This window comes from Oreochromis niloticus, linkage group LG6 (genome assembly GCF_001858045.2).
Source record: "Oreochromis niloticus isolate F11D_XX linkage group LG6, O_niloticus_UMD_NMBU, whole genome shotgun sequence".
Taxonomy (NCBI): domain Eukaryota; kingdom Metazoa; phylum Chordata; class Actinopteri; order Cichliformes; family Cichlidae; genus Oreochromis; species Oreochromis niloticus.
In genome coordinates, this window is record NC_031971.2 from 14,137,752 (window position 1) to 14,149,242 (window position 11,491).

Below are 11,491 nucleotides of genomic sequence, written 5' to 3' on the forward strand. Positions count from 1 at the left end.
TACCCTGTGTCCTCATAAATCTTGCTCTCAGAAACAAACATGCACACATACACACACGCGCAGGCACCCAGGGGTAAATCATGGGTCTGGCGTCACAGGCTGTCGGCGTCCAAATGATGGTCAGATTATAAACAGCATCATGTTTCTTGGGGACAGATCAGCGGCGACACAGCAGCTGTGGCCGTGGTGTAATATTAAGGCTACACACTGGAAGTAAAACGCTCTGGGCTCAACACCTCAGTTCAACTCTGCCTACTTGTCAATATAGACCTTTTTAAAGCTTTTAAATACAATCTAGCAACCCCGTCTAAAGCCTGGGATAGACCATTAGTAGCATTTTAGCATGTGCCTCACTCTATTTGAAAGAAAGTTTCCAAAATAATCCTGCAAATACTCCTCTAAAATGCTTACTGTGTTGCTTGAAAAGGAAGCCTGGGAATAAATGCAGAAAGACCAAACATCTGATACTCTGTCAGCTCCCAAAACCTTAAATAAATACTCAATAATAAAGAAGAGGACTTTATTTTCCAGCAAGATGTTTTCGATTCTTGTACTACTTTTTAAAGGCCAAAGCATGTTGGTATGTTAAGTTTCTTTCGAGACATTTTTTTTAACTTTGCCGTGGTTTTTCCACCGACTGTAATTTAGACATTGGTTGGCCACTCTGGAGACCAGTGTGTATATAATTACTGAGTGTAATAGCTGTGGGACAGCAAATATACAACTCAGAGCTAGAAGCTGCAGAAAGCTGTGATGTCCAGTATCGGGGCCATCAAGTCTCATTAGTCTGCCGAGTTGCCCTCTGAGACCTACCTGGTTTACATTATTGGACTAATAGGGCTTAAACTTTCTATAGACAAGAGACTGTTACTGTAAGAGGAAGTTTGTGCTGTGTTGTGCCAGTAGTAGAAAAACATTTTTGCTTATCTCAGCTTCTCACCATGAGCCGTTTTCTTAATTTTCCTTCCCTTCATCACATGGTAAGCTTAAACAGGAAGACTTTTAATATTGTTGACTTGATCAATCACGTGTTGACACAAATGTCCTTCTGAAAACAACTGATAAGTTTGAGTACATGTAAGGGAATTTCCATGTGTAATCTGAGCGTTGTTTTAATTATCTCATAAAATCCAAGCGGAGACAGAACAACAAAGCTGGACCACTAGAGACCGGAAGGAACATGTGTCTTTGCCAGTATTAACAAAAAAACCCAACAACAGTCACTTAGCTAGGATGCTGTGAAAAATAAAGATATGCCCTCAAAAACGTTCGTCAGGATACCATTAGTCACTGACTGCTTTGACATAAACAAAACAAGAGTCTTAAGAATAAACATGCCACCATCTTTTAGGGGGAGTACTTAAAGAGCTGAGAGAAGCACTTTTTAATATCATGTGCCTGCAAAAACTCACCTTATTAAGACTGATGGTGTTTCCTTATAAGCTATAACTGCACTGAAAAAAATAATTATAAACACAATTCTTTGCTGTTCAAGATTATACAGAAGAGTGTGTATGGGGGAAAATCACCAGGTGAGAGTGAATGGTCATTAGTGATGAGGTGACATCAGCCTCAAAGGTCCTGGTACTGAAGTGGTCACTCACTAAGATGCACTCACAGATTAAAATTTGAAGCAAATCTGTTAAAAGTGTTGCATATGACCCTGAATGTCCCACTGGAGGAACATCTGAGACCAAAACAAACATTTGCACCGACCACACCTTTGTGTTTCATATACAACCAGAAACTGTGTGTGCACGCAGTCCTGCAGAACACGAAGCCAGCCTGCTTCAGTGGCAGCTTTAATTACATTTACATCAAGATAAAGGCCATAGTTAAACCAATGAAAACTCTGGTTGACTGAAACTGTACCTACTCTTTAAACGATCAACTGGTCTTGAGGAAAAAAATATGTAAATCAATGCACTAAGACCACTGTATATGATAGCTTTATTGGACTATGAGTAATCAATACATTTAATAGGTAGCATTTGCAGTATATTAAATCTCTGTATTTTACACAGAAATGATAACAACAGACTCAGAGCTGCCCAGATTCATCATCCATATGATGTCAGAAAAACAGAACAGCTATATATCAACTTTATGTCCAGCTTGGTTTGGCTGTGGCTGCTTACTTGAAGGTGAGGCTGGGCATGCCTCTCCATATAAAGTGACTTTGATATTTTGGGCCTCTGTTTTGACAAAATATAACCGCACCAATGTCTTCTTTGACTTCTTGTCTGTTTACAGTTGAGATTTGTGCACATATGTTGCGTAAATTAAGCAAACCAGTTTTATTATTACTCTTTATTTTCTGGAGAGACCAGCTGATGTGTCCGACTGCACTCTAAGGGTGGGAAAAAATGTTTGATACAACACAGCATTGAAATATTTTGCATGGCAATATTGTATCAATACAGGGGCACCAAATATCAAAAACTATAAATGATGTGAGCAAACGTATATTAAATAAGTTCACCCGAAAAAAACAACAACAACAAAAAAAACATCAAACGCTGGACACACTTAGCTTGACAAAGTTACCTTTTTAATTTAGAGCAAGTTAACGGCGCAGTCACACAAGTAAAATTATGACAGCGGCCTCCTTACGTCACCAAAAGTCAGAGGCAGCCTGGTGATTGTATTGAATTTTCCCCACGTTCTGCCACATAACTCGTGGAGACTAAATAGATACCCAGAACTTGAGGGCGTTGTACACTCACAACCACTCTGATCTGATTTTAACGCAAAAAATAATAGACGTGAAACAAGTTTGTCAATATCTTCCTTATCCAATAAGATATTGACAAAGTATAACTTTCTGGACATAATTTGCAGCTAAAAAAGGTGATGAATCAGAGTTTATGTTATTGCAATACTCAGCATATTGCAAAATGTTAAAACAGCTTTATGAATGTTCAAAATGCTTGTTGCAAGCTTCAGTGAAAAAAAGAAGAAGCAAAAAACAAAATACTGCAGCAGAAATATTAATGGACACGAGCTGGAATGTGTGCTCTATGTATTACCTGTAGGGATGCTACACAGTCAGCATCAGTAACAGCCAGGCCAGTGCATTTGACGCTGATACAACAACAGCAAACAGAGAAATCTGGAAAACCTATCTAGGAGGAATCAGAGAAAACAAACTCCTTTTTTAAACAGGGAAACAGAAGGTCCCGGGAGATTCAACATAAATCTCAGTCAAGACATGACGAGCCTGAAACCAAACCGACGGGGACAACAGCGCCTCCAAAAAAGGCAGGATTTAGCATTGCTTCATTCCTTAATTACTGAAACTGAGCCAAGTTTTTAGGTTTTTTTTCTTCAGTGTTGCATTTTTGTGGTAAAAATGTGGGGAGTGTGGGATTGTGGTAAAAGAAACGAAAGAATCAAAATAGTAAAAAGAATTGCCCACTGTGCTCTAAATGGACACTGTAGCCACGTTAGCCCAACAAATGTTTAAAAAAGTAAACATTTAAATAGTTTATAAGCCTTTTAATAAAGCTGCAGAGGAGGCTTTAAGAGCATGTAACCTTTTCCTTTTTCAAATAATGAAGAGCATAAAACAAACCAAGTTTTTGTCTATGCTTAGTTTAAAACTCCAAGTATCTTGGCATCATTTAGCAACACATAGAAATGTCCTAATAAAGTAATGAAAAATATAACCTCCCATCATGTTGGCAACAAAGTCAGATTTAAATATTACATTCAGAAAGCGATGAGTAATCCATGTCACGGTGATTTTAAGCACTTTAACACAGAGGCACGTGTCAAAATCTCTGCTGAGCAGCGGTGTTAAAAATCCTTTAATGGCCACATCACAATGATTCCTGGTAATATGCTGGTCATTTCCCATTCATATTATTGAGGTGCTATTGTTTCAGCATGCTGCCTTTCCTACATACCTTAAGAAACTTCTGACCTGCATTTCACTTTAGAAAAGCGGATTAATCGAACCATAAAACAGTTTAGGCCTCACACTCCAGCCTGTTAGAAGTATGTTAAATACCCGGCCATACCACTAAAATCTGAATAAATGCTCTTTAATGATGCCTTAGAAAGGTTTCTTTTTTTTAAAGTACAAAAAGAACAGCCTCAATCCTCAAGTAGAACACAGATTTAAGCCTCTCACAAAAGCACTAAAGTATTTGTTGTTAGATGCAGGAATGTTTTGTTGGTGCCATGTTACTGTTCTACCAGCACATTACTGCCAGTAGTTGAACAACAACCACTTGCAACAAAGTCTCTGTTATCAGCCTTGTTTGCTCAACCTTGCCACTCATTAGCGGACCCCCCTCCCCTCTGGCTGTAAGAATGGACAGGGGAGGTCAACACACTGACCCTGCGTGCCCACTCACTGCCCATACGGCAAACAACAGAGGGCCGTGTGTTCTCCAGATTGCATCACAACGACGCTAACGAGCACAGCCATTGGCCCGAGAGCACTAATGCAATTATGTAACACAAGCCCTGGTACTTTGAGTCGGGGATATGGGAGAAAAAGAATGAATTGGATGTGACACTTGGTGGGTTTGTTATCTCAGTCTTCCTATACAGAACTTACGATGCGCTCTGTGTGTAAGGAGAGAGGGATTTAAAAAAAAAAAAAAAAAAGGTACACAGAAATCTAATAAAATCAAGAGATGAAGAGAAAAGCTTCCTATTGTGCTATGTTTAGTGAAGCAAGTGCAAAATAAATGGCATCCTACTGAAAATGGAAAATTATATTAGTTGCATTATGTAAGCTCTGTGCCAAAAGCCGCCCGAGGACACATCTGAGCAGCCCCGCTCAACAATACATTTAGAGCTGCCACAGTTTCATGCCTGCGCCTTAAGAGTTAGCACAACACACACAGAGATCTAACAAAAGCTTGAAAACTATTATTCAGACTGCAGCCGACACAACAAGCTAATATAGGCAGAGCTACGAGAAGATAATAGAGTGAGCAAATGAGAGGACAGTGTGACATTAGGCTAAATGTCAAAGCAATTTCAAAGATGAAGCTTGAGCATTTCCTGACTTGTCATTTTGACGTAATGTAATAGTCAAGCTCCAGTTTTCTGAGTGAAGGAAGAACAACTGTTGTTCAGCTTGGAATGTGAAACATTTTGAGTTTAAAATATGATGTTTGAACTACAAATGCCATCAGCTGATGAAGAAAACTATGCATTACAACTTAGTGTGGACTTCATAAAAGCAATATTTTCCTTTGTGTTTGCAGAGGATGCAGAAGTTAGTTTTTCCACATGCTACGAGTAAACACGCCCATCTCGAGGGTGACAAAGTATGATGAGGTAAAGAAATGTATCCTGAAAATATGCAAACACCTCAGAGAGATGACAACAAAACAAAATTCCAAATTACAATATGTAAAACAAAGTGTTTACTTTTAAGACTTTTTTTTTTAAGTTAAACAGTTCGAAAATATATTTTTTGATTTGAGACAGGAGGTACACTGAAGCGGCAGGGCTATCTGTTGTGGCCAAGATTAAATTCCCCATACATAGTCTGGATTCCCCAGGTACCAGTGTTAAGTGTCGAGCATGAAGATAAGAGGAAGTTGATTAGAAGAGGCGCTATATTTAATGCCATTAGACGAGACCTTTTAACCTCGAAGCTGCTCAAGAACATTATTGAAAACGTGCAGCTTTAAAATTATTATCAGTGCAACAATCGGCATTTCTACTTAAAATTGACAGTTTATCCATGAAAATATTCACAAACTCAAAGTTCCTGATTATTTCAGGGCTTCAACAATGTGTAAATAAACATTTTTCTTCTTCATGAAGAGCACTGCTTACTTTGAGGCTTACTGGTGCCAACTGTGAGAAGTGACAGTAGACAGCAAGTATCTGTTTATATGTTTATGTATTAAGTATTTCTACACAGAGTTTTAAATGTCAAACAGAATGAAAAAGATGTTTTTCCTATTTCCAGGATTCTAGATATTTGCATGAGAGCCTCAAATAAGAGCCTTGCATTTGCTTTGATTCAGTAAAATAAAAAAATAAAAATAAAAAAATCAGCTTAAGAACAAACAACCAGTAATCAGGAATGCGGAAAAGAAGGGCTGAAACAACAGTTTGGTTTTTTTATACAGCTCGGGTAAGCTCATAATCATAACTACCACAAAATATTCTATCCTTAATTGTAAACACAGATACTGCAGAAATAAAATCCCTGATTTCATCCCACATTCATTTAATTTTTCTAATAACACCAGCTTCATAGAACTGCCACTCCACATGGCACACATCTAACCAAGCAAATGCCATCAGCTGAAGAAGAAAACTATTCATTACAATGTAGCGTGGACTTTATAAAAGCAACACAAGGATTTATCTAACCAAAAAACCTTTACAAAAGTATCGCTGACCTCTGCAATCAGTTTTAATGAGGCTGGAATGACGCATATGAAAGAAAAAAAAAAAAAAAGAGGTTGCCCTGTGACGTTTGCAGGGAACACACAAAGTGACTGTGTATGTGAGATCCGGAAGAAAACAAATCCAGCGGTCCGTGATACGAACCGAGGCTGGGAACCACCCCTTACTGTGTACCCAAGGGGTCAAGGTGACATTCCACAACACCTCTGAGATTGGCCTAATGGAGGAATTGGTGCATGGCTTTTGTTGAATAGGAAATAAGAAACCATGAAAAAAGGCTGTAACAAGAGCCTGAAGTATGTAAAAGGGCCTGACGAGGTAAAGGATTCTGGGGCAAAAGTTAAAAGGTTACGGGGTTCTTATAAATATATTTACAAACAAACGAATAAACAAAAATCTGATAAAGTGATGCTCAGGAAGTTAATGCTCAAAACTGTAATCGAAGCTTTTTTTGTGATGCTATTTCTTAGGTGACCGCGGTCAAAACCGCCGTTTTTATTTGACACCATTTCCTCTGTCCACTGTCACAAAAGACAAAAATTCTACTCTTGGGCTATAATTTTTGGTTTTGGCAGCACAGATAAACACTATTCCCTTTGGGTGTTTGGGCTGTAAAAGCTATTCGGATCTCTTTTAATTTAAATCTTTTTAAAGCGTCTGTGTTCATAACAAGTAAATATAGACACATGACAACCGAGTAGACAGCACTGCGATATCTGCGTGCCTTCAAGAGGGTCTTTGAACAAAACAGTATAAGGTATACTGAATAGCACAGATTAGGACAGGTTAATCCAAAATATCCACAGATTTAAATCTGTTTTAATAAAAATGGTTTTGTGTGAACACTAGCAAAATGTAATCCTGTCCCACTGCAGACAACAGAGTGCAGGTGCAACGGTCCATCAAGCAAAGTAAATGTAACTCTTACCGTCATAAAACCAAAAGACTGGAGAAGTGCTAAGAAGAGTCACGTATGGCGTTGTGAGTTAAAGTCCCCCCGTGCCTTCCACTTTCTCTCCTCTGCTCAGGACAAGTATCTCCTCCCGGTCAAGCTTTAGTCCCAAGATCCCCGTTCAATGCCTGGGAAGCACAGAGACAACAGACCGAGGAGAAAGTTAAGAGACGGAGTCGAAGAGTGGGAGTGACAGGGAAAGAGAGTTGCCTGTTTGGGTGAAGCAGTGATCAGATACGGTTATTTTCAGACTCTGGCATGCTTGTCTTTGAGACTGGAAAGTAACCCCCCGGTGTGGATGGGTGGGGGATAAGTGACAGGCCTGAGTATCTCTATTTTACCACACACATGTTTGCATGCATGCCACGCAGTATAAGCGCACGCATGCCCATGAAGACAAACTACATCTAAGCACACGTTCACATAATTCATACATTCCAAAGGAGTCGCAGAGTGATTCTACTGTATGCAACATCGGGTAGATACACCTTTCAGATGTTAGGCTCGCCTGAGGCGTGAGAAGGGTGTACGAGAACCTCGATGTACTCATCTCCTCCTCCCAGGTTTTATGTCACACTGTGGCCAGAGTTGTCAGTTTGTGGCGATGTAAAGTGGCGGCATCCACACAGAAACTGACAGGAGTCTTAAATCCTTCTCACATGAGATTTTCTTTCTTTCCTTTTTTGTTGTGCTCAGCTTGACTTTGTGTCAAGAATGCTCCCTCAGAGATGTGAAAATCCAGCCACATAGACATGACATGCAATTGCACTTTTTCCTTTTCCCTTTTTAAATCCATGTAAATACATCTTGTACTGTCAACGTCATACCAGGCTCTAAATATACAAATTGTATGACCACTCACCTGTACCATTAATAATCTTTCCCGCGCTGTAATCCATATGGGACTGTATATTTGGAAAATGACCACACACATGCACACACAGGCCGAATATACGCAGGAGAGAGGTCAGCCAGAAGCACCTCTAGACCCCAGACTCCCTGCTATTCCTAGAATGATGAAGTAACTACTGCTATTAGCATGTCATATTTAGAGCCTGGATACCTAAAACCAGCCAGGCAGCTACTGTGCAACATACTATTTGGACAACATCCAACGCATCCACTTCGAACAAGTATTCAACAATAAACAGAAGAGGCGCAAGAATCCGCAACTTACAAATTAAAGTGCGGTAAAAGCTCGGGCAGAGCCAAGGTGCCACAACAAAAGAAATTAATTAGCTTCCATAAACCAAAACCTGAGATATAACAAAAACAGATGAGATTCATACTACAAACCGTCCACCAAACAGTGAGGGGATCTCTTTAGTTTGCTGTCATTTTAAATGTACTTATCTTACTCTACAGTAGCTGAGCAGCAACTATTTTAGTTTAAGGCCATAAATTAGAAAAAAAAAGCTTCATAGCCTCTGCCAAACCTGTTGCCAACTTTTAAATCAAACACGGACAGAGCTAAGTCTTGATCAACACTCTCTGCGCCTGCTGTCATCGTGCAGATGATGAAGTGGTAATGTAAAAATCCTGTCTACATGGGCACGAATGGATCCAGTGACGAGTAGCACTCCTCCAACTATGTCTCCCAAACACCCAGGCTTCAGACCTTGGGTTCCCCAAAGGCCCCACAGCAGCGATCAGTGTGTCAGCAAACATAATCAAACAGCAGCTGCCCCCCCAGAAACATCTCATCATGTGGGAAGGATCACTGAGGTATGGTGAAAAGCTGACAACTGACAGGTGCTAATGATGCAACCTTGAGGCCAAAATCAGGGCAGTACCAGGGGACCAATAAAGGTCTATCATAAGTGCTATCAACTATAGACTTAATCCTGTAACCTGGCATGACAAACACAAGCAGCAGGATCTACATCACACATCAAAGCAAACAGATTTTTGACCACATTCCTTACTTGAGCTCTTATTTTGGCTCTTGTAGGTGTGTCCTACTGAGTACTGCATGTGGAAGAATGATTTATAAAGACAATTTAAAGCAAAGGGACAGAGCAGAAGCTTAGTAATGATCTTATTAAAGTACCAAAGCAAACTATTTTTATAGTGACTGACACAAACTCACACTCAAACGCACCGACACTTTGACCTATGAGCCACTCTGGACTACAGTAGCCGTGTCGACATGCTCTCACCCGTACAGTTTCAACACCTAATTCATTATCAGCTTCTCCAAGGCCCTGCCATTCCCAGTTAAGTAAGTGGCAGGATATAAAAAGCAGAAGAGCTGCGCATGTAGTAAGTGTCACTTACTGGAAAACACTTAAATCTGAAGATCAAAAAAGGAAAAGCATATTCACAAAGCAGCGTGCTCTTTAATAGAGACTGTGCTAATATTTGTTTTTCTAAGAACTTTTTTTTACATGTATTATATAACTGGCGTCGTGAGCTCCTTCAGTATAAAGCATACATTCAGATCTGCCCATTTTTGAGTGGCCAAGTACCGTACTGGTTGGCCCTCTCAAAGACGATTCTCGATTTGAACCACTTGCGTGATGAGTTTGCTCATTCTCCCTGTCCCAGTTTGGGGTTTTGTTCAGGTTGCTCCAGCTTCCTCCCATAATTCAAAGACACGAATACTTGGTTGGTAGATAATTCTGAAATTGTCATATGTATGAGCGTGCATGTTTGCCTCATGCGGTAGCCCTGTCTGTGACGGTATAGTGACTTGCTGAGGGTGTGCCCTGCTTCTTGCCCTTTGTCAGTGGGGATAGGCCTCAGCCCCTAATGATATAGGGATACAAGGGGCTTATTCTGATGTATGACAAGCTGGATGTTACCGCAGCAAGTAACTGTGCTGTTGCATGGGCTTTTGGTCCACTTTTCTAGATTTACCATAATTTGAAAGCACCTGGCAGGACTTGAATAACATGAAGTGTAACAGAGGTATAGCAGGCCCACTCAGTGTACTCAAAGGCTTAGTGTTTCTGCTGTTTAACAAAGCTGGCTGTGTATTACTTTCTGTGTTTAGCCTTTATATTTAGAAACCTGTGGTTGTTCTTACAACCACTGAAATAGATTAAAAGGCCTCATGACTGAAATAGGATTGACGTGTAAGGATTAAATTAGGGAAGGATCTTGGCTGGAAATACAGGTGAAGATATACTTGTCAACTTGCAGTGACAAGTACAGCTTTTAGACTTTTAATTTTCCAGATACAGTATAATTTGAACATCCCTAGCGGTGTATAGATTCAGAGGTTTTTCACAAAGACAGAAAAAAGTGTTCAAGCCCATTTTATAAGATCAGATATTACCATTTTTACACCTCTGATTATTCCACATCACATACATATGCACAAGTTTGCCACTAAGCAAACCATATTGGGTGGGATTAAGGTCCCTGTATGGTCGTCCGCAGGTGCAACACAGAGGCTGGCTGACCTGCGTCTGTGTGCTGTCGCTGTGTACTGTCTCCAGGGGGCAGTGTAAAAAATATGTGGAACAACCGGTAATGTGGGCTCTTGTTTGCACTCTTGTTAGTCATTTTGGTTTGGCTACTGTCAAGTCATGATCTACTAGAACGTCTCTACAATGGAGTGGGACTAATAAAGAATCAGAACTGTCCATTACAGCCATTGTTCGTGTTTCCTATCCATGCTTCTTTGATCTCTGTTGTTTTTTGCTTTTCTTTGTCTTTGTGGTAACTCAACTACATTGCACACCACAATCAGCATCTCTGTTACACAGCCAGATAACTAAGCAAAATGATTCCAATGCAGGACCATATGAAGTCAGTTTTTTGTGCTACAATGTGTTGCTTGTTTGTCAGAATAAAGTATCTCTGGTTCAGTAACCAAGAATGACTGATTACTGTGCAAAAACCAGGATTTCTTTAGGAAAAAAGTGGCTCAGCAGATGAGATTAAAAAAAAAAAAGTCATCAGCATGACAGTTTATGATGCATGCTACAGGACATTGTTAAAGGGCTGTGGGAGCAGGCTCACACCACTTCTCAAACACCACTTGAGCCATGACATCAGACTCTGGAGAAGGGCAGAGTGAGGGGGAGATAAAGGAGGAAGCAGAGCAGAGGAGACAATGAGAAAAGAGAGGGCACCAAAACAAAGAACAGACATGGGAAAATTAAAAACAAGTGTGAGAGAGTGATAGAGTGAAACAAAGGAACT

General features: G+C 40.1%; 1 protein-coding gene across 20 annotated transcripts in view; it reads right to left on the bottom strand.

The window, feature by feature from the left end:
- The window catches only part of sorbs2a (sorbin and SH3 domain containing 2a), a 61,659-nt gene that overhangs the window by 35,929 nt on the left and 14,239 nt on the right, over positions 1–11,491 (bottom strand). For 18 of the 20 annotated variants that reach the window (XM_025908369.1, XM_025908371.1, XM_025908367.1 and 15 more), the window contains exon 2: positions 7,316–7,467. The exons of the other annotated variants lie outside the window; for them this stretch is intronic. The gene's annotated coding sequence lies outside the window, so the exon portion shown is untranslated. The remainder of the gene's footprint in view (positions 1–7,315; positions 7,468–11,491) is intronic. 20 annotated transcript variants of the gene reach the window in all.